Below are 24,157 nucleotides of genomic sequence, written 5' to 3'. Positions count from 1 at the left end.
TAATGCCATTATCTTCAGTTAGTGGGACTACAAGTGACCTACCTGAATTGTGCAGGTTGTATTTCATAAGCAAACATTACAAATAGATAGTAGAAGTTAGTATAACTAGGGAAAAGGATGAAACATTCTTTGTTTCATAGCTGTATAATCTGGATTCCAAGTCTCTATATCTGCTAATTGTGGAAAACTTAACCCCACTAATTTCAGATACAGGTGGTGCAATAAAATGATTTTTCAGCTAAAAATGATGTTATCAGCCCTGTTTCAGGAAACCTCATCTCCAGTCAGTCTCTCCTCCCCACCTTTCCTCTGGTCACCAGATGACGGCAGTGAGGAGAGTTGATAGGTGGTGGAGAGAACTGAAAGATCTCTTACCCAATGGTGTCACTGGACAGCCACTGAGCTCCATCCCCAGGGCTGGTCCCTGCAGGATAATATCTGATATTTGCTCTGACTGTGGCCAGTTGGCTGGTCCACTGGAATCTTCTGGCTTCCAGCCCAGCTTTTGTGGTGCACATAATCCCAGAGATGCAGGCAGTTTTCCTTCCTAACTCCGGTAAAAAGTCCTTATGTATATTTTGAATGCCATCTTTTGGCTTTGCCAGGCAGCCTCAGGGACAGTCACATCAGCATAGGCTCCTAAGTACAAGACTCAATACACACTGGGCTCACAGTACCAAACAAGGCAGAATACCCTCCAAAAACTGGGAGGGGGAGACCAGCTTTTCTTTTTAATTTAATTTAATTTTAAATTCCAGTATAGTTAACATACAGTGTTATCTTATTTTCAGGTGTACAATATAGAGATTCAACACGTCCATACAACACCCAGTGCTCATCACAAGTGCCCTCCTTAATGCCCATCACCTGTTTCACCCATCCCCCCATCCACCTCACCCCTGGTCACCATCAGTGTGTTCTCTATAGTTAAGAGTCTGTTTTTTTGGTTTGTCTCTCTCTCACTCTCTTTTTTTCCTTTGCTCATTTTTGTTGTTGTCGTTGTCTCTTTTTTTTTTCTTTTTTTTCTTTTTTATTGTTATGTTAATCACCATATATTACATCATTTGTTTTGGTGTAGTGTTCCATGATTCATTGTTTGTTCATAACACCCAGTGCTCCATGCAGAATGTGCCCTCTTTAATACCCCTCACCAGGCTAACCCATCCCTCTACCCGTCGTTGTCTCTTAAATTCCACATATGAGTGGAATCATGTGGTATTTGTCTTTCTCTGAGTTATTTCACTTAGCATAATACTCTCTAGCTCCATCCATGTCACTGCAAATGGCAAGAGTTCATTCTTTTTTATGGCTCAGTAATATTCTGTTGTATATACATACCACTTCTTTATCCATTTATCTATCGATAGCCACTTGAGCTGCTTCCATAATTTGGCTATAAATAATGCTACTATAAATGTAAGGGTACACGTATCCCTTTGAATTAGTATTTTTATAATTTTTGGATAAATACCTAGTAGTGCAATTACTGGATTGTAGGGTAGTTCTATTTTTAACTTTCTGAGGAAACTCCATACTCTTTTCCACAGTGGCTGCACCAGTTTGCATTCCCATTAACAGTGCAGAAGGGTTCCTTTTTCTCCACATCCTCACCAACACTTGTTTCTTGTGTTTTGGATTTTAGTCATTCTGACAGATGTGAGATGATATCTCATCATGGTTTTGATTTGCATTTCCCTGAAGCCAAGTGATGTCAAGCATCTTTTCAGGTGTCTGTTAGCCATCTGGTTGTCTTCTTTGGAAAAATGTCTGTTCATTTCTTCTGTCCATTTTTAATTGGATTATTTGTTTTGGGGTTGTTGAGTTGTATAAGTTCTTTATATATTTTGGATACTAAGCCTTTATCAGATATGCGATTTACAAATATCTTCTCCCAGTCTGTGGCTTGTCTTTTAGTTTTGTTGATAGTTCCCTTTGCTGGGCAGAAGCTTTTTATTTTGATGTGGTCCCAATAGTTTGCTTTTGGTTTTGTTTCCCCTGCCTCAGGAGACATATCTAGAACGATGTTGCTGTGGCTGATGTCAAAGAAACTACTGCCTGTGCTCTCTTCTAGGACTTTTACAGTTTCAGGTCTCACATTTAGGTCTTTAATCCATTTTTAATTTATTTTTGTGTACGGTGTAAGAAAGTGGTCCAGTTTCATTCTTTCCCATGCTTATTTGAATCCTTTCTTTCTCTCTCTCTCTCTTTTTTAATGAGTCTGGCTAGAGGCTAGAGGTTTATCAATTGTGTTGATCTTTTCAAAGAACCAGCTCCTGGTTTCATTGATCTCTTCTATTGGGGTTTTTTTTTTTTATTTATTTTTTTTTTTTTTAGTTTCTATATCATTTATTTCTGTTCTAATCTTTATTATTTCCTTCCTTCTGCTGGGTTTGGGTTTTGTTTGTTCTTCTTTTCTTAGCTCCTAAGGTTAGGTTGTTTGAGATTTTTCTTCTTCTTTTTTTAGACTTATTTATTTTAGAGAGAGAGAGAGCTGGGGGAGGGGCACAGGGAAAGGGAGAGAGAAATTTAGCAGACTCCTCACTGAGTGCAGAGCCCCACACAGGGCTTGATCTTATGACCCTGAGATCATGACCTGAGCTGAAACCAAGAGTTGGACACTTACTGCACCACCCAGGCACCCCAAGATTTTTCTTGCTTCTTGCAGTATTGCTATAAATTTCCCTTTTAGAACTGCTTTTGCCTCATCCCAAAGATTTTGGACCATTGTGTTTTCATTTTTGTTTGTTCCATGTGCTTTTTTGTTTCTTCTTTGATTGCTTGGTTGACCCATGCATTGTTTAGTAGCATGTGATTTAACCTCCATGTATTTGTGGACTTTCCAGGTTTCTTCTTATGGTTGATTTCTATTTCATAATGTTGTGGTCAGAAAAGATGCATGGTATGACTTCAGTCTTTTTTAATTTATTGAGGCTTGTTTTGTGGCCTAATATGTATTCTATTCTAGACAATGTCCTATGTGCACTTGAAAAGAATATGTATCCTGTTGTATTATGATGGAATGTTCTGAATATATCTGTTAAATCCATCTGGTCTAATGTCTCCCTCAAGGTCACTGTTTTCTTGTTTATTTTCTGTTTGGATGATCTGTCCATCTATGTAAGTGAGGTGTTAAAGTCCCCTACTATTATTGTATGGCTATGGATTAGTTCTTTATGTTTGTTATTAACTGTTTTTTGTATTTGGGTGCTCCCATGCTGGGTGCATATATATTTATAATTGCTACATCTTCTTGTGGAATTGTCCCCTTTATTATTATATATGTCCTTCTTTGTCTCTACAGACTTTGTTTTAAAGTCTATTTTGTCCCATGAAAGTATTGCTACTCTGGCTTTCTTTTGACATCCGTTTGCATGGTAAATGTTTCTCCATCCCCTCACTTTTAATCTGCAAGTGTCTTTTGGTCTGAAATGAGTCTCTTATAGGCAGCATATAAATGAGTGTTGTTTTCTTATCCACTTTGACACCCTATGGCTTTTGATTGGAGCATTTAGTCCATAAGTGTTCAAAGTAAGTATAGATATGTATTTATAGCCATTTTGTTACTTGTTTTGTACTTGCTTTTGTAGGTTTTTTCTGATCCTTTCTTTCTCTTTTTCATTGTTTGCTGGTTTTATTTAGTAATATACTTAGATTACTTACTCTTTATTTTTTGCATATCTATTACCATGTTTTGATTTATGGTTACCATTATGTTTATATAGAACATCTTCTGCATAAAGCAATCTGTATGAAACTGATGGTCACTTAATTTTGAACTCATTCTTTACTCCTCTCCCTTCCACATTTCAGATATTTGGTATCATATTTTACATGCTTTCATTTTGCTCTTTTCTTGACTATATCTTACAGATATAGTTTTTGTTTTTGTTGTTATTGTTGTTTTGCTTTTGTGCTTCCTATTTTTCTTACTCTTCCTTATGGTTTTTGTTTTCCACTCACAGAGTCCCCCTTAACATTTCCGGTAGGGCTGTGACTTTCAACTTGTGTTTGTCTGGGAAGCTCTTTATCTCTCCCTCTATTCTGAGTGATTGCCTTGCTGGATAGAGTATTCTTGGCTGTAGATTATTTTCCCTTTCAGCACTTTGAATACATCATGCCACTCCCATCTGGCCTGCAAAGTTTCCACTAAAACATCAGCTGATAGCCTAATGTGGTTTCCTTTGTATGTAACTGTCTTCTTTTCTTTTGCAACCTTTAAAATTTAAAATTCTTTCTTTACATCTATTTTTTGCCATTTTAATTACTATGTGTCTTGGTGTGGACCTCCTTGGGTTGAATTTGTTGGAGAATCTCTGTGCCTCCTGAATCTGGATCTCTGTTTCCCTCCCCAGATTTGGGAAGATTTCAGTTATTACTTCTTCAAACACATTTTCTGCCCCCCTTTCTCTTTCTTCTCCTTCTGGGATCCCTACAATGCAAATGTTACTATGCTTGATGGAGTCACTGAGTTCTCTAAGTCTCTTCTGATTATGTAGTATTTGTTTGTCTCTCACCTGTTCAGCTTGATTGCTTTCCATGACTCCCCCAGTGACCTGGGGGGGAGGTCACTGATACGTGCCTCTGCTTCCTGTATCCTACTGTTTATTCCATCTATTGTATTTTTAATTTCATTTCTTGGGTTCTCATCTCTGATATGTTATTTTTTATCTCTTTGTTGAGGGTCTCATTGATGTCTTCCACCCTTTGGTGGAAGTCCAGTGAGTATCTTTATGGTAATTACTTTAAATTCTGTATCAGGTATATTGCTTATTTCTCTTTTGCTTAAATCTCCATCTCCTGCTGTAATTTTGTCTTGTTCTTTCATTTGAGACATATTTCTGGGTCTCCTCATTTTGCACACCTCTCTGTGTTTGTTTCTGTATGTTAGGAAAGTCAGCTACATCTACTGCTCTTAAAAGTAATGGCTTTATGAAGAAGAGGTGCTGTAGTGCCCTGCAGTGCAGTGTCCCCTGTTCCCCAGAACCTGGGACTTCAAGGGAATCTCCTATGGGTGTTGCTTGTACCCTGCTATTGTGTTTGAGTCAGTTTTCCTTTCAGTATAGATGTCTGCACTGACTCTTTGCCTGTTGTGGGCTGTGCTTGCTCTCTGTGATGTTATTGAGACCCAGGCAGGCTGGCTCTGAGGAGGGGTGACTGCAGAAGAGCTCAGGGGCCAGGCGGTGGTGGTAGCAAAATTTGTGCTGAGCCATTAGTCCTAGACCAGATCTTCTGAAGAGCAGTGGCCGCTGAGGCAATGCTTGTAGAGGCAGTGGATGGGTGCGGCATGCACAGTATTAACAAAATTTGCGCTGAGCCGGGGGTGGAGGTCAGCAGGCTTGGAGTAGGCAAGTCCTCAGGAGAACTTGTGGGTGGGACACACTGCTAGCAGGTTAGGTAGCAAGTATCTGTGTGGGACAGCCTCCCACAGGTGGCTCTGTGTTGATGCTGGGGAGCAGGGGAGGAAAATGGCAACTGCCAGCTCCTTTGTTTACAGAGAAGTCCCCCAACATTCCAAAATCAGTATAAACAGATCTCCCTCCCACTGCACAAGCTGTCATTTCTGTGTTGCCTCTCCTTGAGTTGTTGTCTTTCAAAAGGCCTGGACCCAGCTATCACTAGCCCTCCTGAGTCAACTGACTTTTAGAGCTCCAGGCTGGGGGAGGCCAATCTTTGATGCCCTGCCATCTCTCCCTTGTCCCATTTGGCAACAGAAATGTCTATATGAGCTGATATTCAACAACAAATCCCTCTGGAGAAGAAAACACAAGACTTACACCATCACTACTCCTTGCTGCTTATTGCAGATATTCCCAACTTCAAGAGGAATGTGATGTGAGGGGGGTTAGTGGCAGGGAGGAAAATTAGAATATAAAATTTAATATTTCTAGTTATTGCTAGACAACAAATAAAGAATTCATTTATCATCCTGATAAAATTAAAAGAAAAACAATGACTTTTAAGATTCCAGTGGAGGGGCGCCTGGGTGGCTCAGTCATTTAAGGGGCCAGCTCCTGATTTTGGCTCAGGTCATGATCTCAAGGTCGTGAGATCAAGCCCCACGTGGGGCTCCATGCAGGGAGTCTGCTTGAGATTCTCTCTCCCTCTCCCTTTGCCCCTCCCCCCTAAAATAAATAAATCTTTTAAAAAATATATTCCAATGGACCTCTCTTCTGAGCAAAATCTGAGAGGAAGTAGTAGAATGAGCTACACCTCATTCTTGCAGCTGGTCTTGGGGCCACTGCTGATCATCATTTCTCTCCTTCATTACCCATTCTAAATTTGCTTCCCCACTCTCAGCTACCACCTTTGCTAGTCTCTGTGGCTTCCCTAGTGATGTGACCTAGAACTCATCCCTGAAATATCTCAGCAATGATCACTATGCCCTTCTCAGGCCAAGGTTGCTGCACTTGTCCACTTACTATCAATTCTGATCTAGTTAACACCAGGAGGCACTCAAATGGATCACCTGAGGCCAACATATTACTCTCACCCCCATTGTGTAACTGCAGCCTGCCACCACCTGATGGTTAGGGCCAATGACCCCCCTTTTCTTGGACAACAGAAGGCCAAAGGGCTCAGGTAGTAGCCATAGTTTGTAGTTCAATGAGACTCTTCCTTGTAGGCCCTTCCTAGTAGAATTGTTCCCCCTTTGGGGACCACAATCTCTAACCCTGCAGAGTCCAGACTTGTGGAGATGAGAAGCACAAATTCCGTAAGTAGTTCATTGAAAATGAAGGTGAGGTCTGCTGCCATACTACAGTTCTCAGGCCAATGTATTCTTCCTATTAAGGATGGAGCCACATATAAAGTTCTTTGATTCCAAAGAACACATACAGTGTTTTTTGATACACTGTGTCCTGGAGGATGACACCACCCTCTAAAGTATTACCTCCAAGCTGGCACTTTTGCTGTGCCTTTAGCAGTCTGTTCCAATGTTCTATCAGGCCACCAGAGTAGTGCAATACGTAATAAGATGAGTGAATCTTATGGTCATGGATCTTCTTCCACGCCTTTGCTGAAAAGTGGGTCCCTTGATGTCTTAGTATGTATGACCTCATACCAGTGAATCAAACTCTTAATAAGCCTCCCAAATAGTGGTGATAGAAGAGGTCCTGGAGGCAGGAAAGCAAATCCATACCCAGAATATGTGTCTATTCCTGTCTGAATGAATCACTATCCCTTTAAGTATGGAAGGGATCCAACGCAGTCAACTTTCCAGCAAATGGCTTATTGGTCTCCAAATGGCACCATGTGGAGACTCAGTTAGCCAAAGATTCCATACAGGGTCACAACCAAGTATGTCTTTCCCAATTATACATTCAGGGACCAGGAAAATGACCACCCGATGGATCTGCAGACCCAATGTGCAACCAGACCCAACCTACCCACTGTGGTGAGAACTCCATTCATTTTTTACCTGGCTCCAGTATGCCCACACTCTAACAGGAGGCCCATGACGATGCTCAGGGGCTCCAGGTATATATGTCAACTAAGATTCTGTGTCCAATAATTCTTGAAATGTTTAGGTGCTCCATGCTTGGTTACCCAGGTAAATGATAGTAGACCCCTTTAAGGAAGGACTAGGAGGATCATTATAGCATACACCTTCTGAGGTGTTGCAGGATCATTCCTTCAGCCAATATGCTCCAGACCGCAAAACTAGCTGAGGTCTAAAAAATGGGAAAAGGATTGTGACTTCTGTTATGAAAACTTCCCTCAGCCTTCTGACCGTCCTTACTGGATTGAATACTATACCCCCAAAATTTATGCCCACCTGGAACCTCAGAAAGTGGCCTAATTTACAAATAGGGTCTTTATAGATGTAATCAAGTGAAGATGAAATCATACTGTACCAATGTGAGGCCTTAATCCAATGACTGGTGTCCTTAGGAGGGAAATTTGGACTTAGACACACAGAGAGAACACCATGTGAAAGTGGAGACATACAGAGAGGATGCCATGTGACAACAGAGGTAGATATTGAAGTGATACATCAATAAGCCAAGGAACACCAAAGATTCCTGGAAAGCACCAGTTGCTAAGAGAGAAGAATGAAAGAGATTCTCCCTCAAAGCTTCCAGAAAGAATCAACCTTGAGAACACCTTGATTTCAGACTTTTAGCCTCCAGAACTTTTGAGAAAATAAATTTCTGTTGTTTTAATGCACCCAGTTTGTGGTTTTATTACAGCAGCCCTAAGAAACTAATACACCATCCATCCTTGATTTATTTTGATAGTACAGATTTAGTACTCTTGTCACTGCTCATCTATTTTGTCCCTAGAAATGCTGTGTTCTATTAACTACCCAGAACTCTATGGATTAGCAACCCCTCTCCCTTCCGTACTTGCTATTCATTATAATAATTGTGTCCACCTGGCTCCTAGAGGTTAATCACTGCCACCTGGGCTCTATTGTTTTATGGTCTAAGATTTTGCTACCAAGGTGTCTGGTTCTATAGCAGCGTCTCCTACCATCAACACTGGCCTCCAGAGGAGAGCCATCACCAGACTTCTTGGTGATGCTTACACCCCTCCCACCAGTGAATTCTGCATGGTCTTGCTAAATACTGCGTCCTTTGAGCCTTTACATAATCACAGGGTGAGTTTTCTAACCTTTCACAGTATATCCATTCCAGCATCCTGACTCCTCTGAGCCCTTAAACCCCTTTCTCCATCCTTTGTCATGGCAATTCTGATACTGCATCTTACTTAGTGTAGGCCATTGCTACATCCATGCTCAGGAGCCATCCTAGAAGTGAGGTTGCACCATCTCCTGGAGTTCTTGCCAAGGTGGCAAATCAGTATCAATAACACTCCCTTTTCCAACCTTATGTTCTTCAATCAGGCACTGGGGGTGAAGCAGAACTCCCTGCCTCTGGATCACCACCAGAATGTTGGGTGCCATCTTATCTCCCTGAGCCCTCTCTCTAACCCTTCTGATAATTCCCTGTGTTAAAACCCTCTTTTCCTGTGTTAGCCAGAGTACTTTCTGTTGTCTGCTCTGATAATTTTTTGTTTTGTTTGGGATTTTTTGGTTTATTTTTCTTTTTTACTCTATTTTTTTGATCGATACATCTTTAATAAAGTTATATTAGAAAGGGAAGAGAAAGGAGAGACAGTAGTTGGAAAAGGACAATGTCAAGGAAGGGCAGAGAGTAAGGGTGTATTCACAGTATTTAAATAGCATGGCAAGGGCCCTCACCCCACCATCAGAACAGGGATGGGTAACCCCTTAGATGCCACGCCACAGGGAGATCCATGTGTCTCCAGAGGAGGTCAGGGACACTCTTGGGGTGGTCAGGGAAAGTGGGAGGGGTGTTTACCATTCATTGGGTACTAAATTCTTCCCTATTTAACTACTGGTGTTAATGTACTAGAAAGCCCTGGACAGAAAAACACCTGAGAACAAATATAGACTGACAGGGGGAAAAAGACTCACATGCGGGGCCTTGTTGAAAATGAAACTTTCCAAACTCCTCCCCAAAGATTCTGATCCTATAGGTCTGGGGTAGGACCCAGGAATCTCTTTTCACAAGCGCTTCAGGAGATTCTGATAGAACAGATCCACAGACATATTCTGAGAAAGACTAGTCAGCAGACAGAGAAAAAGAGGAAAGAGAACCCTGCAGATGGAGCAGAAGCAGAGTGCCAAGGCCAGAGAGTGGAGTCAGTGTGGCTCTGTGACTTTCCTTCCAGGAGGACCCTACAGACCAAGCACAGAAGCCAAGCATGTCCCCAGTCATGTGAGTCCAGGCTTGAGGATTTTCTGGAGCAGTCCCCTGAAAGGAGGCAAGTAATCAGGGGTTATAGAGAGAGAAAAGTTCAAGGTTCAATCAGCTGGAGCATCTAGACTAGGCAGAAGGAGGAGGAAAAGCCAGAGGGAGTCAAAAGATTAGGAGGAAGTTGAGGATTTCAACAACCAGAGTGCAGATGTGGGAGAAGTAGGGGTGAGGCAGAGAAGGGAGGAGGCTGTGGTCAGCCTTGTAATGTGGAGCAGTTCTGGGTTAAGACGGTCCTCAGAGTATGTTGTCCAGGAATTGGGTAGCTGAACTGGAACAGAGACAGAGGAATGTGGAGATGACAATATGCAGGAAATGCAAAACTAGTGTGATGGGCTGAAAAATGGCCCCCCCCAATTTATCCACATCCTATTCCCTGGAAGCTGTGAATGTCACCTTATATGGCAAAAGGGGGCAATGGGGTCTTGAAGGTGTGATTAAGGATCTTGAGATGAAGAGATTATCCTAGATTATATGAGTGAGTCCTAAGTGCCATCACATGTGTCCTTTTCAGAGGAGGCAACGAGATTTTACACACTCAGAAGAGGAGAAGGCAATAAGACCACAAAGGCAGAGATTGGGACCATGTGGCCACAAGCCTAGGGATGCTGGCAGCCACAGGCAGCTGGAAGAGGAAAGAAACAGATTCTCCCCTAAAACCTTCTGGGGAAGTTTGGCCCCGCCGACACCCCTGCCACCTTGATTTCAGCCCAGTGATGCTGATTTCAGGCTTCTGGCCTCCAGGACTGTGAAAGAATAAATTTCGGTTATCATAAACCACCAAATTTGAGATAGTATATTGCAGATGCCACATTAACTAATACAGCTAGGTTGCTGAGTATGTCATATGGCCGTTGAAACATCCTAGACTCACCGTGGGTTGAGTCAGGAGTCTGATGATTATGAGGGAGTAAGTAGAAAGCTCAGTAATGACATGAAGGAGAGGACATAGTAGGTAGAATGAACCTCAAAAGAGGAGGAGATTTTACAAGATGGCGGAAGGGTAATTGTCTAGAAATAGCATGAGAGAGCAAGTTGAACACCACCCTCTCTGGCTTCAGGGATGCCAAGAAAGAGTACTCTCCCCTGCAGGCAACTATAGGGAAAGAGGGACCTAGAAACTCAACAAGTAGACTCTAGAGTTGACTTTTTTTAAGGTGTTAGGGATGTGGAGATAGGAGGATAATTTTTCTGCTGTTCTTCATTTCTAATTCTTTAGAATACCAAATGTATTAAACATAAAAAAATTTCAACCTAGGATTTAAGATATAGAATACTGTAAGCCACATGTAACTGGGACTATCATACGTCTTCCCACATTGCAAACAGTGGTAAATCCAGGTTTGGGGGACCTGAGCTTTTTACAATTTCAGGGGCCTTCTTTAATAAAGTCAAAGTGTATAACCTGACATCACAAATATCATAAAATCCAGAAAAATACATATATATTTATAATTGACTTTGTGATATACCTCTATCTTTCCTGTATTTTTGTCCACATATTCTGAAAAGTTACACAATATTAATCTTAAGACATACATAAGAAAATTAAAATATATTTTTTAAATTGTCACTATATCATATTGAGGTATAATCACAATGTAAATCAAATTACTCTAATATCACATATGTTAAACATATGTAGTTTTGTTTCTTGATTTTTTTCTGGCTGTTTGCTGAAACAGTACCAATTTTGTGTGTCTTTCCATCCGGAACCACCAGATTTTAGTAGAGGAATGTACACTAGTACCTTAAAGGTACAATGCAACATTCTGGGATGGGTAAAGCATGCAAACCTCACCTACATATGTATGGACAGGTAGTAGCTACAGATGCTGCCTTACCACATGGTAATTCTCATAAATTTGAATTCCCATCAAAAGAGAAAATGTATGGTACAGTTATAATTGTATGCAGCATTATCGAGAATAATGCTGACAGGGAGAACTTGCATTCTGACTAGGCTTTAATGAAAGGCAAACTCTCCCTTCAAAAATTTGCACGTCTAGCTTTTTATTTTTTTTAAGATTTTATTTATTTGTTTGAAAGAGACAGAGAGAGTTAGCATGAGCAGGGGGAGGGGCAGAGAGAGAAGCAGACTCCTTGCTGAACAGGGAGCCCGACACGGGGGCTCGATCCCAGGACCCTGAGATCATGACCTGAGCCGAAGGCAGACGCTTAACCTCCTGAGCCAACCACGCACCCCTCACATCTAACTTTGTAAAAGACATTTCTAATCATGCTCCTTCTCCACCACCCAGCAGCTATTTGTGTAAGACACTGCAGGGCACATCCATATCATGATGCTACTTCTATCCCTGAAATTAATATTCACAAAGTTGGATGTGAAAGCCCAGTGGGCAGCAGAAGTATTCCTAGAAGTCATTCTTTCACCAGATGGCTAAAAATAACTATACACAGGAGTAACTGCAAACCACATAACTATCCCTCTAAACCCAAAATAAATGCATCCCCAATTCAACTTCCCCTTGCCAGAACCCCAAAATCCCTACAGCCATTTCAACACCATCCAATGGTGCAATAGGAAGTCAGAGTGGAAACGGACCATGTTATTTTATTTTATTTATTTACTTTTTTTTTTTTTTTTGCAAATTTTTTCAAAACCACAACCATGAAACCACATTGCTAGGTTTTACTTGGCTTCAGGGTAAATCCGCCTCTGGTTGTAGGACTCTTAACATATTCAAAGAAGCCGCCTTCTTGCCAGTAAAGAGCATTTGCAGAAACCTACAGTCATTCAGATTTGAGGTCTGATCTACTGTAACTGGAAGTATTTCTGGTTAGTCACATCCCATCCCCGCAAACTTCACAGGATATCCAGCTTTTTTGGCTGTCCTGAAATCTGGCAGGGTTTGGGATCACTGATATAAATCGATTCTTAAATGGAACCTAGAAATGTTTGTGATTGTGAAAGCCTTGTTAGTGGTAATGTGATCAGATGTGCATTGTTCCTTCCCAGCTCATTTTGCGTCTTTATGTGAAGACAGTAAGCCATGAAAACAGGAAATGGATACTGACCAGAATGTGCATCAGCTCTTTCTTTGCATCGGGTTCCTAAAAGAGTCAACATTTGTCAAAAGAAATGAAGTGCATTGTATGAGATTGCAGCATGTTTAGGCCAGGTAGAGTACAGAGAGTTGGCAGGAACAGATCATAATGACTTCAAAAATCATCAACTTTTGTCAATTTTGTTTCATCATCTGTCAAACGAGAAAGCCAACATGTCCCCATGAAGTGGCTGTCCACAGCTGGGAGAGCAGAACCCAGAACTTCTGCTTCATAAGCCAGTAGGTGAGTTAAAGTAGCATCCACATCATGTGAGATTAAAAGACATGTTTCCAGTTATAAACCCAAGCCTTCTTCTTCAAAGAAAACTAAAACGCTCCAGTTCTAAATGAGAAAAATGGCAGGAGAGCTTGGTGTAGCAACATATTACCTTCCTCACAGCAAGCTCACCAGCCTGGCCATTATCCCCTCCACCCCCTTTCTAATGGTGGTTTGTCCACACCCATGGACCAAACAAAGTCTGCATGAGGAGATTGCCCAGGGTGTGAACACCCCCTAAAGCCTCATGCCTGGTCGGAGTCCTGCTCAGCTGCTTTCAGATAACCCCCATAAAAGAGCACTCATATTCCCATTCTTCAGGTGAGAAATCCTGTCAGCCTAGGAGCATTTGGTGCAGTAATTAACCTCCCAGAGGCTAAAAGATTATGGCATTAAATCCATGTTCAGGTTATAGAGCTACAATCATGTGGAAAATTCAGTGTCCTTATCTTAACTTACTCTAAGAGCTATGCTGATACATTGAAAGATTTAATTAATTTTGATCTTTTCATTAGCTAAGGGGAAAGATGAAGACAAAACAGGGATATGATAGAAAGAGAAAAAAGTTCCGACTTGACATTTACCCAAATTATTCATGTCCTGTGAGAACACTGGGAAGATTCCTTCTCTCAAGATGAGAGCTGTTTAAAGTGTTGTTATAAATTGTTCAAATTTAAGAAGATAGATCTATTTGGGGACTGTCAGGAGAGATGTATTAATACATATTCTTGGTAATGAGAGGTAGCCTTATATGTAGGAGGAATGGTGGCCATATTTGACACGTGATTTCAGGAAAGAGAATCTGCATTTATTGGGCACTATATATATTTTATCTCACTCCTAATACTTCACAAGGAAGCTGAAATTCTTACTATTTTATCTTTTATTATTATGTTAATCACCATACATTACATCATTAGTTTTTGACGTACTGTTCCATGACTCATTGTTTGCATATAACACCCAGTGCTCCATGCAGAGGGTGCCCTCTTTAATACCCATCACCAGGCTAACCCATCCCCCCACCCACTCCCCTCTAGAACCCTCAGTTTGTTTTTCAGAGTCCATCGTCTCTCATGGTTCGTCTCCCCCTGAAATTCTCACTATTTTATACACAAGAAAACTGAGGCCCAGAGAATTTAAGCAACTTGTCCAAGGTCACAAACCTACTCAGTTACTAAGCCAGGATTCAAACGCAGGTCCATCTGTCTACACCATGTTACTTTTCTGAGCTCCTAGCAGCTCCCAGAAGTCCAATTCAACCTCAAGTACCAGCTTCCATCTGCTGGGTCCAGTCCTTGAACTTCCTCATCATGAATAAATCCTTTACCACAGATAGAGAACTAAGATTTTACTGTCTCCATGTGTTAATTTACATGAAGGTACAAATGTATAAGTTTACAAGTGTTTCTGTGAAGGAAGTTTGGGTAAGAATAAGGATCTTATAGTAAAGATTGTTCATGTCTACTCAGCACTTCCCAGAAGACTTCCCATCCCAGTGATGATTTGGTCTAGGCTGAGTCAGACAAGATCCCATTCCCCTGTCACAGCAATTGGTCCATGGGCTGGCACAATCTCAAACAGACTTTGAAGACACACACTGAGCATGGCACCCTAGGTCCCTAATAACCGTGTGGACCAAAGCCACCCATTCTTCCTACTCCCATTCCTTCCCCTACCACAAGCCACCCCAGCATCCTGGAATACTCGGTCTACACTGTTGTGTGAGCAAGAACAAATTTTTATTTTGTTAGAGGCATTGCATTTTGGGGTCTATTGATTATAGAAGTTTAGCCTGCACTAAATAATAACAACCATCAGTAAATGTTCATTTTATTCTTGCCCCATTCCTGGATTCTCCCATTTAGAACACTTCAAGGTTTCCAGCAATTTTCTTTGAAGCATTAGAGCTCCTTTAAGGCATTAGAAAGCTACAGATACAGTAGATAAATAAAGATAGCCACTTTTTAAAAAAAAAAATTCTGGTATAGTTAACGTACAATGTTACATTAGTTTCAGGTGTACAACACAGTGATTCAGCAATTCTCTATATTACCCAGTGCTCATTCAGATAAGTGTACTCTTGATCCCCATCACCTATTTCACCCAACCCCCCACCCACCTCCCCTCAGGTAACCATCTGTTTGTTCTCCATAGTTAAGAGTCTGTTTCTTGGTTTGTCTTCTTTTTTCCCTTTGTTCATTTGTTTCATTTCTTAAATTCCATGTATGAGTGAAATCATGTAGTATTTATTTGTCTTTCTCTGACAGACTTATCTCTCTTAGTATTGTACTCTCTAGGTCCATCTATGTGTTGCAAATGACCAGATTTCATTCTTTTTCATGACAATAATATTCTTGTGTGTGTGTGTATGTGTGTGCATACACACACACACCACATCTTCTTTATCCATTCATCAATCAACGGACACTTGGGCTGCTTCCATAATCTGACTATTATAAATAATGCTGCAATAAACATAGGGATGCATATATCTTTTCAAATTAGTGTTTTCATATTTTTCGAGTAAATGCCCAGTAGTGGGATTACTGGATCATATGGTGATTCTGTTCTTAATTTTTGAGGAACTTCCATGTTTTCCAGAGTGGCTGGACCAGTTTGCATTCCTACCAACAGAGCATGAGGGTTTCCCTTTCTTCATATCCTCACCAACATTGTTGTTTCTTGTGTTTTTATTTTAGCCATTCTGACAGGTGTGAGGTGAGATCTCACTGTGGTTGACTTGAATTTCCCTGATGATGAGTGATGTTGAACATCTTTTCATGTGTCTGTTGGCCATCTGTATGTCTTCTTTGATGGAATGTCTGTTCATGTATTCTACCCATTTTTAATTGGATTATTTGTGGTTTTTTTGGTATTGAGTTGTATAAGTTCTTTATATATTTTGGATACTAAGCCTTTATTAGATATGTCATTTGAAAATCTCTTCTCCCATTCAATAGATTGTCTTTTAGGCTTTTTTTAAAGATTTTATTTATTCATTTGAGAGAGAGAGTGACAGAGAGAGAGAGAGCGTGCGCACAAGCAGGGGGGAGAGGCAAATGGAGAGGGAAAAGCAGACTCCCCACAGAGCTGGGAGGGGGCTCAATCCCAAGACTTGGAGATCATGACCTGAGCTGAAGGCAGATGCTTAACCATCTGAGCCACCCAGGCACCCCTGTCTTTTAGTTTTGTTGATAGTTTCCTTCACTATGCAGAAGAAGCTTTTTATTTTGATGTAGCCACAGTAGTTTATTTTTGCTTTTGTTTCCCTTACCTCAGGAGACATATCTAGAAAAATGTTGTTACAGCCAATGTCAGAGAAATTATTGCCTGTGCTCCCTTCTAGGATTTGTATGGTTTCAGGTCTCACATTAAGGTCCTTAATCCATTTTGAGTTTATTTTTGTTTATGGTATAAGAAAGTATTCTTTTGCATGTAGCTGTCCAGTTTTCCCAACATAATTTGTTAAAGAGATTGTCTTTTTCCCATTGCATACTCTTGTAAAAGTGACCACTTATATAATTAATAATATGAATAATAAAATTATATTAGAAATACAAATAATAAAAATAATCAATCCTCTTCTTCCTTCTACCTAATTCCTTACCAGGCATCTGGGGTAAAGTTAGATCTACTACTCAAGGGAGACCTAACTGGAAAAAAAATGAATATCTTTCATTTGATAGCAACCCAACACCTGAGAATAGAGAGGGAAAATTCCTTTTCTACCAATAAACCCATAGACAGCATCTCTCCTTCCATTTTTCTCTCTCCAGTGGAGAAACCTACCAGATTCTCCATTTTTAGTTGACAAACTGAGGCATAATTTGGATTCCTGGTTTATAAGCAATGAGTTTGGAAAACTCTAATTTGACTTGTTTTTAATCTTTTTGTCATGTCCTCCATTAGCTGTACACTTTCCTATGGTAAATGATCCAGGATAAGTAAATCCAATTACATCAACTAACACCTAGCAGCATAAATTCTAGAAGAAACTTTGCGCATGTCAGTAGCTTGAAACTTGGGATGCATTGGTTCCCAGGGTTGATCTCAAAACCCCATTTGACCCACAATGGAGTGGTTTTCCAAATGTGGTTCCTGAATCAGAAGCATCAGCATTACCTGGGGCTTATTAGAAATGCAAATTCTCAGGCTCCACCCCAAACATATTAAATTAGGAACTCTGGAGTCTGGCCTAAACCAAAATGCTAATGCATTTTCATAGTGTACCAAAATACCAAACCTTCGCAATCAAAAGTAGGTTACAGCAGGGGTGCCTGGGTAGCTCAGTCGGTTAAGCGCCTGACTGTTGATTTTGGCTCAGGTGATGATCTCAGGGTCGTGAGATCAAGCTCTACATTGGGCTCCATACTGGGCATATAGCCTGCTTAAGATTTTCTCTTTCCCTCTCCCTCTTCCCCTTCTCCTGCTCGAGCACACACTCTTGCTCTCTTTCTCTCTCTCTCTCAAAAAAAAGTAGATTACAGCAAGCACACCTAGCACCCAGATTTTGGTTTCTAATAACATTCTCCAAAAAACAAAGGAAGAGAAAGAGAAATGGCTGATTCTAGAACTAAGACAGAAATATACAAGATGAGCCTGGAGTACCAGAAAGTAAGGAAAAGCAGTAGGAGAAAACCCACAATGATGGGTATGCCAAAGGGACAGAGTAGCCAACCAAAAGAGCTCCCAATGGCCAAAGCTGAAACAGTTTGCGGTACAATATAAAGAAATATTGGATTATAACCCAAAGTAAAAATAAATATCCATGAATCCATACTGGCATAAATAAATAATTGAGTAATTGATTAAATAAATAGGAGATAATAAACAAATCTGTGCAGAATTCCAAATAATTTATACAGATACCCAACCCTCAAAGAAGTGAAGTATATCCGCTTATTCCTTAGGCATAGACTACACATAGTGACTTCCTCCCAAAGAGGACGCTATGGCAAGAGAGGAAAAAAGTAACTTTATCAGAAACCTGATAAACACTACGGTAGCCAGGTCATCAATGTCAACATGAACATTGACATGATGTGATGAATATGATATCTTACCCCTGTGATCTCCCTCCCCAAAACACATAACCTCAGTCTTACCATGAGGAAAACATCAGACAAATCCCAACTCTGGGTCATTCTACAAAAACCTGATCAGTACTTTTCAGAACTTTTGCGGTCATGAAAACCAGGGAAAGTCTGAGAAACTGTCACAGCCATGAAGAGCCTAAGGAGACAAGATAACTAAATGTAATGTGGTGTCTTGGATGCGATCCTGGAACATAAAAAGGACATTAAGTAAAAAATTAAGGAAATCTGAAAAAACTATAGACTTTAGTTAAAAACAATGTGTTCATCCTGTTTCATTAATTATAACAAATGTATCATATGAATATAAGAAACTAAGTGTGAGATATATAAGAATTCTGCGTACTATCTTCTAATAAATTTTCTAATAAACTTTCCTGTAAAACTTCTGAAAAATGAAGTTTATTTTTAAAAAAATGTCAAGTAGTGGGGCACCTGGGTGGCTCAGTCATTTAGCATCTGCCTTCAGCTCAGGTCATGATCCCGGGGTCCTAGGATCGAGCCCCACATCGGGCTCCCTGCTCAGTGGGAAGCCTGCTTCTCCCTCTCCCACTCCCCCTGCTTGTGTTCCCTCTTTCGTTGTCTCACTCTCTGTCAAATAAATTTTAAAAATCTTAAAAAAAAAAAAAAAAAGTCAAGTAGATCAGAGTACCTATGATGTTAGTGTTTAAAGACAAGCATACATCCTTTCAGGGAAAGAAATCAGAGGATAAATGAAGATACGTGATTCTGAAATGATTTCAAAGCTTTTCTGGGCTCTGAAGATTGGTTTCACTGTACATTAGCTGGAGTATAGACTCAACATAAACCCACAATTACAGTGCCTAAAGAGAGAGAAGCGTTAATTTCTCGTGTAACATGTAACAGTGTAGGGTTAGCTGTCCAGTATGGATATGACGTCTCCATGGGGGCAAGGCAGAGGCTCCTTCCCTATTGTTGCTCTGCCATCTCAAGGACCCCATAGTCCAAAGTGTTTCATCCGTAGTTCAAGATACGTCATCACTATCACCACAGCATCCTAACCAGCAGGAAGGGGAAAGAAGTCAGGGAGGACCTGCCCCTCTCTGCTTACTGTGTAACCTCAAAGGTGCACACATCCCTTTTGCTCACTTCCATTTACCAGAACTTATTCACACGACCTGGCTTTGTAGCTGGCTACAGATGAGGTTAGGAAATAGGGTCTTCATCCTGAGAAATCATGCACCCGGCTAAAAATTAGAGCTCCTTTTGCTATAGAAGAACTAATTGCTATTGGAGGCCACTTATCAGTCTCTACCACACTGATTCCTTAATACATTAAATTTTACCTCCACTCTTGTGACTACCTAACATAAAACAAAATGTGACTTAGCATGCTGGGGTCATTTTTAGATGGGATGACAAAGGCTCACTGTTTGTACCAATAAGGTTTTTACCTTTCTCACTTTCTCAACTCTGAATTCAAAATGTTCCTCTTATTTTATCTTGAATTCTTCTTTCCCTTGGTAGCATGGTTTTTCCAATATGTCTCTTATTTTATTCTCTTTTCTTTTGTTTCCATGTTTGTATTATGGATCATGCTAAGTGGATTGGGTTCTCACCCAGAGACTAAGGGCCCAGCCTTGCGATGACCTACCTCCCTGTTCCCTGAGGGAGCCCAGACTCGAATTCTAGGGTTGTGATTCCCCACCTATACTGCCCTCTTCTGGCCTAAAAGCTTCAGCACAAGAGACTGGAGACAAGATAGCCCTCCATCTAGCCAGCTGATTCTGATCCATATGATGGGGTCATGAAAGATTTTGACCCAGGCTCAGAGTCCAAATCCCCCAGCCCCTCAGTTGCACTCCCCTGGAATCCAGGGTGGAGTGTGTGGTGTCAAGTCTGGGAAATTTCTGATCCCAAAATGGGTGCCACTGTGGGTGGAAGGGAGGAGTCACCCTCCACCCTAACCCTCCCAAAGGCCTACGAGGAAGAGGACTCGGTGAGGGCCACGGATCTGGAGGGAAGAGAGGGGAACCCATGGTTAGCAAGCCAGTCATCCCATCCACTAGCCTAACAGATGACAACTACAAAGGACCAGGAAGAAAGAAACCATTGGAAACAAAATCAAAGAAGATTATTACCTACAGAGGCCATTTACATATAAGAGGTGTGTAAAATACAAACATTATACTCAGAAGATAAATTACAGCATTGACTAGTTGCTTAACAAAATGGCCAACTTTTTCATTTTCTTAAATAAAAACGCTGCCCGGCGTGTACTTTTCAAATGTTTGGATTTGCCAAAGGCTGTTTGCACACTACCTTTCAGAGGTACATTAACTTCACAAGGCAAGGTATCTCCAACAAAACTAAAGTTGAAATGAGTGGCGAAAATACAGGGCTGGAAATGCAGGGTCTCTGGAAATAAGGGTAAGGACTGCTCAATGTCAAGATATTACTATATTATTCTTTCTAGAAGAAGGGACATGCTTTTTGAAAAGAAAAAAAATGTCAGCTCATATACTACAGATCAGGATGGGAAGCAAATTTCAGATTCCAGTCTTTGCAAAGAGACTGCCATAGCTTTAAAATCAGCCTGAAAATGTTAAATCTAATGAAAGATCAAAGTTCTTTATTATCAGTTTCTGTTCCTTATGGGGATGACACTATGTCTCCCTGCCTAGAAGTTGGAACATATGTGGTTCACCAGTTATCTTCATTTTTCCAGATCTCATTTTCTCACCCTTTTTAATCCTCCAAACCCTTCATACTTCTTCAATCAGAACTTCAGTGATAATTTCACTAATTCACTTTTAATTTTGCCCAATGGTCTTTGACACATGACATAGCAAATCAGTATCCAGATGAAAGGAAATGTCCTTACTTGTATTCCAGAAGCCATACTTTGGTCCCTGGCCTCCAGAAACTCACACTAACAGTGGAGAAAGTGAAATGTGCTGGGAAAAAAAAGATAACACAGGAAGAACATCCATCACAGCATGATTTATAATAATCAAGAATGCAAACAACCTCTCTATAGAAAATAAGAAATATGAAAATAATTATTAATAAGTTGTGGCATTGCCATATGGTAAAGCATCAAATAGACCTTTAGATTAAGGTTCATGAAGAGTTTTAATAAGCTAAGAAAATGCTTATGTTTTAATATTAAGTAAAAAATGAGGACAAAATTGTTTTTGCAACATGGTCACAATTATGTCAAAGATAAAGTAGGGAAAAACAGTAAATTTGAATGTGTTTGGGTGGTGAAGTTATGGGTGACTTTATTTTTCTAACAATAATTGTTATTTTTAGAATAGTGACATCTAATGAGGCGCTATTTGGGGTGTTTTATATATTTAACTCATTTAATCTCTCAGAAACCCTATGAAATAGGTATATTTTTATGCCCCATCTGTAAAAAAGAAACAGGGAGTTGAAGTACATTTCCCATTATCACACAGCTTTGAAGTACTGGAATTGTAGAGTGAAATAATACTTGAATTTGCCTGCAGTGCTATATTTTCTCCTTATAATAAGTCTGTATTGCTTCCTATTGAAAGCCTTAAAACAACTTAAAAAAAAAAAATAAACAGTCACATACAACTTGCTGTAGAAATTCAAAGGAAGAAGGCCCTCCAGCCTGGGAATCAGGGACGTCTTAGAGAGGCTGAATGGGATTTAAATATGCACTACTTGGGGTACCTGGGTGGCTCAGTTGGTTAAGGGTCCGACTCTTTTTTTTTTTTTTTTTAAGATTTTATTTATTTGACAGAGAGAGACACAGCGAGAGAGGGAACACAACCAGGGGGAGCAGGAGAGGGAGAAGCAGGCTTCCCGCGGAGCAGGGAGCCCGATGCGGGGCTCGATCCCGGGAGCCTGAGATCATGACCTGAGCCGAAGGCACACGCTTAACGACTGAGCCACCCAGGCACCCCTAAGGGTCTGACTCTTCATTTTAGCTCAGGTCATGATCTCAGGGTCATATACAGAGCCCCACATCGGGCTCTGTCCTCAGTGTGGAGTCTCCCTCTCCCTCTTACCCTTCCCCGCTGTGTGCTCACTCTATCTCAAAATAAATAAATAAAATCTTTAAAAATAAATAAATATGCACTACCTAAAGGAAGGACCTGTTAGGGGATGGAACAGCAGGAGCTAAGGCAATCAAAGTTGCCATCAGTGGCCTGCAAACAATGAAGATGCATTGTTTTTATTCCTAGTGTTTACATTTTATTCAGTGTGTTAGATCACCTTCCATCTCCTGGGAGAGTTTATTCTGCTCCTGCATAGAGCCTGCTTTTTCCCCAAATCCAATGCCCTTTCAGAAAATGTCAACACTAGAAGGTACCATTCAAGCAAGGGTCCCTTCTGCACTATTCTTTTTTTTCTTTTTTTGAAAGACAACATTTTAATACTTTTATGTACAGAAAATTCAACAGTGTCCACTCAGCCTAGTTTAGTGGCCAGTTCTTTAGCCTTTGCCTTTTCCAGCTTGGCGAGGCGAGCCACAGACCTGGGACCCAGGACGTTGCCTCCCCAGTGGTGGCGGATCTCATCGTATCTGTCATTGTAATTGGTCCTGATGGCTTCCACCAGCTTTGCCAGAGCTCCTTTGTCTTCTGAGTTGACCTGTGTGAAGGCGACAGTGGTACAGGTCTTCCTTTGGACCGGACGCCCCAGCCTGGCCTTCCCCTTGAAAATGCAATGGGGAACCCCCATCTTACGACACAGGGCAGGCAGGAACCACCAGCTCAGTGGGATCCACATCACGTGCAATCACTACCAGCTGAGGCTTCTTGTTTTTCCACCAAGGTGGTGACAGTGTTAACCCCAGCTCGAAGGACGGGTGGCCTCTTAGTGGGGACATCCCCTTTGTCCGCAGCTTTCTTCTCGGCCTGGGCCAACCATCTCTGCTTCTTCTCCTGCTTTGTCTCTGGTCTGTACTTGTGGGCCAGCTTAAGCAGTTGAGTAGCTGTCTGGGGGTCCAAGGCCTGGGTGAACTGGTTAATCGTGGGAGGCACTTTTAGACGTTTATAGAGAATAGCCCTTTGCTGTTGCAGCTGGATGTAGCGGGGCCATTTGACAAAGTGGGTGAGGTCCCTTTTGGGCTGGATGTCCTGTCCGATGCCAAAATTCTTGGGCCTCTTCTCAAACAGGGGACTGACCACCTTCTTGGCCTCCTGCTGCTTCACGACAGCAGGGGCCAGGGCCACCTTCTTCCCCTTCGCCTTCTTCCCTTTCGGCATGTTGGGTTGCTGGAACCCTTCTTCACTATTCTTAACAGGAAACTCACCTCTTTCCCTAAAGAGCCCATTTCCCTTTGAGAAAACTGTAATGAGTAGGAAATTTTTCTTTATAGTTTTGACTTAAGTTTAACTTTCTATAACTTTTCCCCATTGGTCTAGTTTGCCCCCAGAAAGTATTCAAAGTAACACTAAAAGCACCTCAGTTCCAGGGTGCTCTGTTATTGGACTCATCCTGATTTTTTCTTCTCTAAGATAAAAATCTTCAGTTCATTTAGCAATTTTCCGTGTGACTTGGTGCTCAGACTTTTCCTATCTTACCCACTCTTTTCAGAAATCACTGCAGTTGGCAAATGGTCCTGTTAAAATAATTGCCCAGAACTGAACAAGACTCTCCAGTGACAGAACAGGGAAATGATTATCTACTATTAATGTAAGCCAGGCTAGGAACCTCTTCACACCTTGCCCCACATGAGATGTCATCAACCAAATTTCCTGGACTTTTTTCACATAAATCTGTGTGAAAATAGATACTCCCAAGTCTGTACTAATACAATTAATTTTTTCTAACCTAAATATAGACATTTATACGCTGGTCAACAAACTAGAATATGGGCCTGGTATTTGGGTAAAAAAAATCCAGTAATGGAATTTTATAGTTTGACTTTTCAGAATAGAATCAACACTAAATCATTTGGCTTGGATTTTGAGGAAAAGACAGGAGGCTGTGTCA

At 41.0% G+C, this 24,157-nt stretch overlaps 1 pseudogene; it reads right to left on the bottom strand.

Annotated features, from left to right (window-relative positions):
* Positions 1-22,627: 22,627 nt before the first annotated feature.
* LOC113920174 lies at positions 22,628-23,433 on the bottom strand (annotated as a pseudogene).
* Positions 23,434-24,157: the final 724 nt, after the last annotated feature.

The sequence above is a fragment of the Zalophus californianus genome, chromosome 3 (assembly GCF_009762305.2).
Source record: "Zalophus californianus isolate mZalCal1 chromosome 3, mZalCal1.pri.v2, whole genome shotgun sequence".
Taxonomy (NCBI): domain Eukaryota; kingdom Metazoa; phylum Chordata; class Mammalia; order Carnivora; family Otariidae; genus Zalophus; species Zalophus californianus.
Note: the sequence above shows the minus strand (reverse complement) of the source record. Positions and strands in the feature narration are given on the sequence as shown.